This window comes from Canis lupus, chromosome 5 (genome assembly GCF_048164855.1).
Source record: "Canis lupus baileyi chromosome 5, mCanLup2.hap1, whole genome shotgun sequence".
Taxonomy (NCBI): domain Eukaryota; kingdom Metazoa; phylum Chordata; class Mammalia; order Carnivora; family Canidae; genus Canis; species Canis lupus.
In genome coordinates, this window is record NC_132842.1 from 18,019,403 (window position 1) to 18,025,452 (window position 6,050).

Sequence of the window (6,050 nt, forward strand, 5' to 3'; positions counted from 1 at the left end):
TATCAACTGCGTGGGAATGGTTTCACAGAGCTGGAGATTCAGAAACATTCACCCCATTGGAGAGACAAATGTCTTTTTTTTCACAGAGGGATCCTGTTGCTGATAATAGGACCTGATGGATGACTGAGAATTTTTCTTTGCCCTTCTCACGTGGAGTCCCATACTCTCTGACCTATCCTGAAAGATGTAGGGGGTCTGGCTTTCCGCCTACTTACCTACTAAGTGCAAGAAATAGAATGACCCCAACACATCTGAGTGTATAAGTAGATTTAATTACAGACCAGTTCCTCTAGAGCCTGCATCCTCCCAGCCTGCAGAGTTTCTGGCACCTTTACTCCCATCGTTCAAATGGTTTTTCCTCCTGCAGATCCACTCCATTCCCTTACATTCTCTATATTGTTGCTAGAATCTTCTTTAACTAAATGTTTATATCATGTTATACATTTTGAGTTTTTTTCTCATCCATATTTCACCTAAACTAAAATAATTAATTTAAAAATTTTTTAAAGAAATCTATGTCATTTTCCTACTTATCTTTCTCCGGTTCTCCATCACGTAATTGATCGAAAATTCTATGTAATTCTATGTACGTGCATATGCACAGACACACATTCATCTTGTACCAATTTGCACCTTATTCCCTCTTAGCACATTACGTGCAGATTTGTGAACACAACATGTTTCTCAAACCTCTTTTAACTAAACATGACATTTTCTCTCTGGTTCAGCCTTACCCCTTGTCTACCTGAGCAAATCTCCGCCACTTTCATGTCTTCATGATTGAACCCAAATTTAACTCTCTCAACAGAGCTTTCAGTGACTTCCCAGCATCATTATTCACTCTTCTCTCCGGTATTTCTTAGCACCCTTCATCTATGTGCATTTTACTAATTTGTGATTGTTCATTTACGTATCTGTTTCCCCCTGAGGCCGTGAGGGCAGCCGTGTAAATCCCTAGGTCTGGTTCCCTAAGGCTCAACTGGTTGTTTTCAGACGATGATGCTGGCCAAACCTCTTGTAGACACCAGTAGAAAACCTCACCCAGCCGAAACCTGCGCAAACATGCTCTTAGGCAGGGCTGTCTAGAAGCTCTTGTGATTCGTGTAGAAGTGACTCACTGAAGGTGTGCTCGCACGGAAAAGCTTTGAGTCAGGGAAGCTGAGTAGGACGGGGAGGCGTTAGGCAAGGGCCTGCTTTCAGAAGTCCAGTTTAGCTTTCTCCCTGGGGAAGAAGCTCTGAAGCAGTTGCATCGCCTGCCTGTAGGCAAAAGAGCTGGGATTGTCTACTCTGGTCACGTGCGCGCGCCCACCCCCCACCCAGGGGGGCAGATAGTTGCAACCTCCCAGGCTACTCTGGGTAAAGGGGGTTTTTTAGACCAAAGCACGCCTCCAGAAAAGAGAAGGGCCTGGGGACAGGAATTTAATAAAGGAGATTAGCAGAGTCAGGATCGGCATCTGCGCCACATACTCAGATATTTCATGCCAAAGAAGGCAGTTGTTCTCATTGGTTGAAAGCTTGCTTTTTGCCAGGCGAAGTGCTAAGTACCCTCGCGTGTGGGACCGGGGACCCATCTGTCCTGGAATATAGTTAACCAACTTTCGGCCAGGTATAATATCATACGACAAACCTAGTTAGTGAGCCAGGGAAACAGTGTCTGTTCCTATAGTTCATTGAATTCAAGAAGCAACGATTACAAGAAACATCATCATTTTATGTTTTATCGCTCCAACTGGGAAGGAGAACAAAAGGCATCCTATTAAGCTAGTGTGCGGTACTTTCATATCATCCATTATGTGACACAACCTGCTCTCAGAGATGCGGAAATGAAAATTAAAAATAAAAGTGCGCATGAAATTTGGAAATTTATGAATACTGATGACCAAATGACAAGTAGAAAGATGTTTATATTTAGAATTTCACAATATTAGATTATTAATAAGTTTAATCTCTTAGAAATAAATTCTATAATGGGTTATTTAAAATGATTATTACTAACTTTATTTTATTTTATTTTATTTTAAGATTTTATTTATTTATTCATTAGAGATGCAGAGACATAGGCAGAGAGAGAAGCAGACTCCACGCGGGGAGCCCGATGTGGGACTCGATCCTGGGACTCCAGGATCACTCCCGGGGTCAAAGGCAGGTGCTCAACTGCTGAGCCACCCAAGGATCCCGATTATTACTAATTTTAAAATAATATAGTACATGCAAGTGTTTGTAAGAATTATATGTACTTGTGAGTTGATCAGAGGGATGGACATTTGATAGAATTTACAAATAATTTTTGAAACTTATATCTAATTGAGGGCAATTATATGATGTTCTCATACACAATCATTATGTGTCCTAAGAAAAGATTAATTGTATTTATCAATTGTTACTCAATGACTACTATGATTTGCAAGAATGATATATATGGTTTTGAAAATAGTGTTATCACCTGCATACTTAAAAAATCTGCAGCCATAACATACAACCAGTGAGACTATTGATAATTTCAAGATTTTTAAATAAATGGGACCACTCATGTGTACTTTTGTATGACACACCATCTTTCATTCCTACCCATTGCTTGCCTGGCACCTGCCACATTTCTAGAGGTCAAAAGCCAAGGACAACACCATTAATTCAATAAAAACAAGAGTTTTAGTTGGTGTAATGGCCCTTCTATCTCAGATTTGTGTTTTTCTAATTTTCCAATATTAGTATGAACATTATAGTATTAGTTATAATGTTTATGTTAGTGTGAACATTATAAATATTAACAATGAAACTTTTTTGAGTGAACATTCTTTGAGCAACAGCCAAATGAAATGAAACAGTCATGCTCTTTATGATTTGGTTCAGTTAGTTAATTGAAATATGAGAGATTTCTTTATTTAGTCTTTGTTAAAAAGGGCTTATTGCCTTAGCCAGCTAGTTGCTATTACCAAAATTAAAAACTATATAAATTATATAAAGCTATCCACCGAGGCTAGAGTAAAAGTGATTCTCCCTCCTAAGGACGGAATGATGTCTTTGGTTGAACTGCCAGATACAAAATAACAGCACGAGATAAATTATTTTCTGGACCATTATTAAAGGATTAAAGGTAGGTCCCATATTTCTGCTGACCAGACTCATTTTCTTCTCCATGGTTGGTATGTCTTTGCTCGATTTTGAGTTGTTTATTACAGAGGAAATTGCTGCAATATTAAATAAAGCAAAGAGTGGCAAAGGATGAATCTCATATATGGTTTTTGTTTGTTGGCTTGGTTTTATTTACCATTGTCAGAGAGTCAGGTCGGAGATATTTTGCAAATTATCAAAATTTTCAGTGGGTTAATACCTTAACTGACTTTAAAAATACTTAAAAGCAGATTTAAAGATGGGTTCAAATGCACTTGGTCATTAACATTTTTAGAGCTGAAAGTCTGAGTCTTCAGAATGTTTTCTGCCACGTGTGAGGGTAGGAGGACTCGTAACAGAGAAAAAGTTTCATCGTATAGTATGTCCTTAGATATAAGCTTCAATTTTTCTCCTAAGAAACACTATCTTAAAAGAAAGCCCAAAGGATAACCTTTTAGGAGAATGTGAGAGCATCTCTCTGCTGGACCATTCGACTTGGCCCATGATGGAATCATATCATAGAAAAATTGAATAGCTTCAGATGTTATGAAATTGGGTCATCTCCTACCATCGTGACTGATCAGAAACTACACCAAAATCAGTGGGAGTGAAGAAAACCCATGGAAATAACTGAAGAGCTTAGAGATGCTTTACTGGGTATTTGATTCAATGATAGTTTAAACAGATAATCTTCTTTAGTTGTTCTTTAGTGTGAGTCCAGAAGAAATTTACTTTCCAGGCTAAGAGCAAGAGAAATGAAATGAGTAGTAGTATACATTTTTCTTTTTACTAATTATTTTCTAGTTTTTATAAATAATAGGGGAAACAGAGATCATTTACAGAAGAAAATAAAAATCACTTTTATTCCTACTATCCTGTGATTCATTCATCCAGTAGCAGGTGCTACATGCCAGCATTATTCTAGAAACTGAGGTGAAAGCCATAACTGCTAAAGACATTTCTGCCCTCATGCAGCTGACAGTCTCACGGGGGGGGGGGGGGGGGAAGAGAGAGTAAAATAAAGTGAGGTCTTTACATTGCTCACAATGTCAGAGGGCATGGTTCACATTCTACTTTATGAGAATCTCATTCCCTGTAACTTTGCAACATGGCCCCAAGAAAGTAAGTTGTGGAATCTTGCTTACAGGAGGGAGGAAGAGGGTGTTTGGGGCGATGGCTAGGCTGCTAGGAAAGGAGGCATTAAAGACTTGAAGATGGTGCTATTGAAAGGAAGGGTGTTCTAGGCAGCAGGAACAGCCTGTGCAAATAGAAGGGGATGTTTGGCAAGTCTGAAGACTGGAAAGAAGACCCATCTTATCTTACTAGATTCTGTACAAGGATGATAGCAGGAGAAATATGTAAAGTAATAAAGAGGTTTATGAAATGAGTATGATATGCAGCCACCGGAGAGTTTTGAGCAGAGGAATCTGACTCACATTTTTAAAAACTTACTCTAGCTGCTGTGTAGTGGATAGACTATGAGAATGGAAGCCAGGAGGCCTATTAGGAGGCTAATGCACTAATCCAGGTGAAAAATGATGGTGCTTCTGACTGGGGTATTTGCAGTGGTGAATAGAGTATAGGTTCTGGAAATATTTGGAATGAAGGGCCAATTAAATTTCTTTTCTCATAACATGTAAAATAGAAAGAAAAATAAAGATAACTTTGGGATTTTTTTTTTGGTTATTATTACCATAATGGAGTATATCTTTCTACTACTTTTGTATGGATTTATGTGTGTGCTGTATGTATAAAATATTGTGAAGTTGTGATCGAATTACCCCTGACTCATGTATGCACTTTTTCATTCACTTAATACAACATATATCATGACATGAGGATATTCTGCATCATATTCTGCATCCTTGAATATTTAGTTGAGAATATGGCATTTAAAATGAAAGTTCTATAGCATTCCACAAATAGAATATATTACCCAATACATGGAACTGAGAACTGGGTTGGGTGCCATCAGAGATTGAGGGGTGACCTACAGAAGTCTTTCAGAGAAGGGACCAGCTTATGCATGCTATGCTCCTATCTTGCCACTCTAGAGCCCCTTTGCCTGGAGATTTGCTGAGCAGTGTACTCCTCAAGTTTGTGAGGAAGCCAAGAGTTAGCTGATCAGAGCTCTGTTCTTTGACAGGCAAGGATACCCTTGTTCTGAGGTCAAAGTCTGAGGTCAGGGTACCCCGATCTCCCTTCAGCACTGACTGGGCTATGCTAGCATAACACAAGCCTAGGAAGGCTGCTCACGAAGGTGTCTGCTACCTTAGTCTTCCCAGAGATGCTGCTAGAGTCCAGACATACACTACCATCACTGTCTCCACACAGGCAGTGAGTGTGATCTAGGTTCTGCTGGAACCTCATTCTTATTTATCTTAGACAGTTTTTTTTCCCTCTCACTTCCCTGTCACTGTGGTGTGGTTGCCTTTCATTTAATCTGGCATATTTACATCAAAATGACCAGAAATCATGCCTGCTCTCTGGTACATCTATATGGTTCCTAGCGTGTCCTTTTCCCAAGTCAAATATAGGCTTTTTCATAGTTTCATGTGGGTGATTATGTCCACATATTCATATCACCATTTTGCCTGAAAGTCTCTAAAACAGTGTGTGGGGGGGATCCCTGGGTGGTGCAGCGGTTTGGTGCCTGCCTTTGGCCCAGGGCACAATCCTGGAGACCCGGGATTGAATCCCACGTTGGGCTCCTGGTGCATGGAGCCTGCTTCTCCCTCTGCCTATGTCTCTGCCTCTCTCTCTCTCTGTGTGTGACTATCATAAATAAATTTTTAAAAAATTAAAAATAAATAAAAAATAAAACTCTGTGTGTGTGTGTATCTGTCTCAACCAGAGCATTAGATGGGAGCTCCAAGTGACATGGTAATGTACTTCTTAAGTTATTGTTGAATAATTACATTACCTTATTTCCTCGTAGC

At 39.4% G+C, this 6,050-nt stretch overlaps 2 protein-coding genes across 3 annotated transcripts in view; one reads left to right on the forward strand and one right to left on the reverse strand.

Moving 5' to 3' along the window:
* Nucleotides 1–2,530, forward strand: part of LOC140633286 (ankyrin repeat domain-containing protein 26-like) — a 169,390-nt gene extending 166,860 nt beyond the window's left edge. The window contains exon 31 of one of the 2 annotated variants that reach the window (XM_072825613.1): nucleotides 2,023–2,530. The gene's annotated coding sequence lies outside the window, so the exon portion shown is untranslated. The remainder of the gene's footprint in view (nucleotides 1–2,022) is intronic. The other variant, XM_072825614.1, reaches the window with a different exon arrangement.
* Nucleotides 1–6,050, reverse strand: part of LOC140633127 (coiled-coil domain-containing protein 144A-like) — a 606,261-nt gene that overhangs the window by 416,917 nt on the left and 183,294 nt on the right.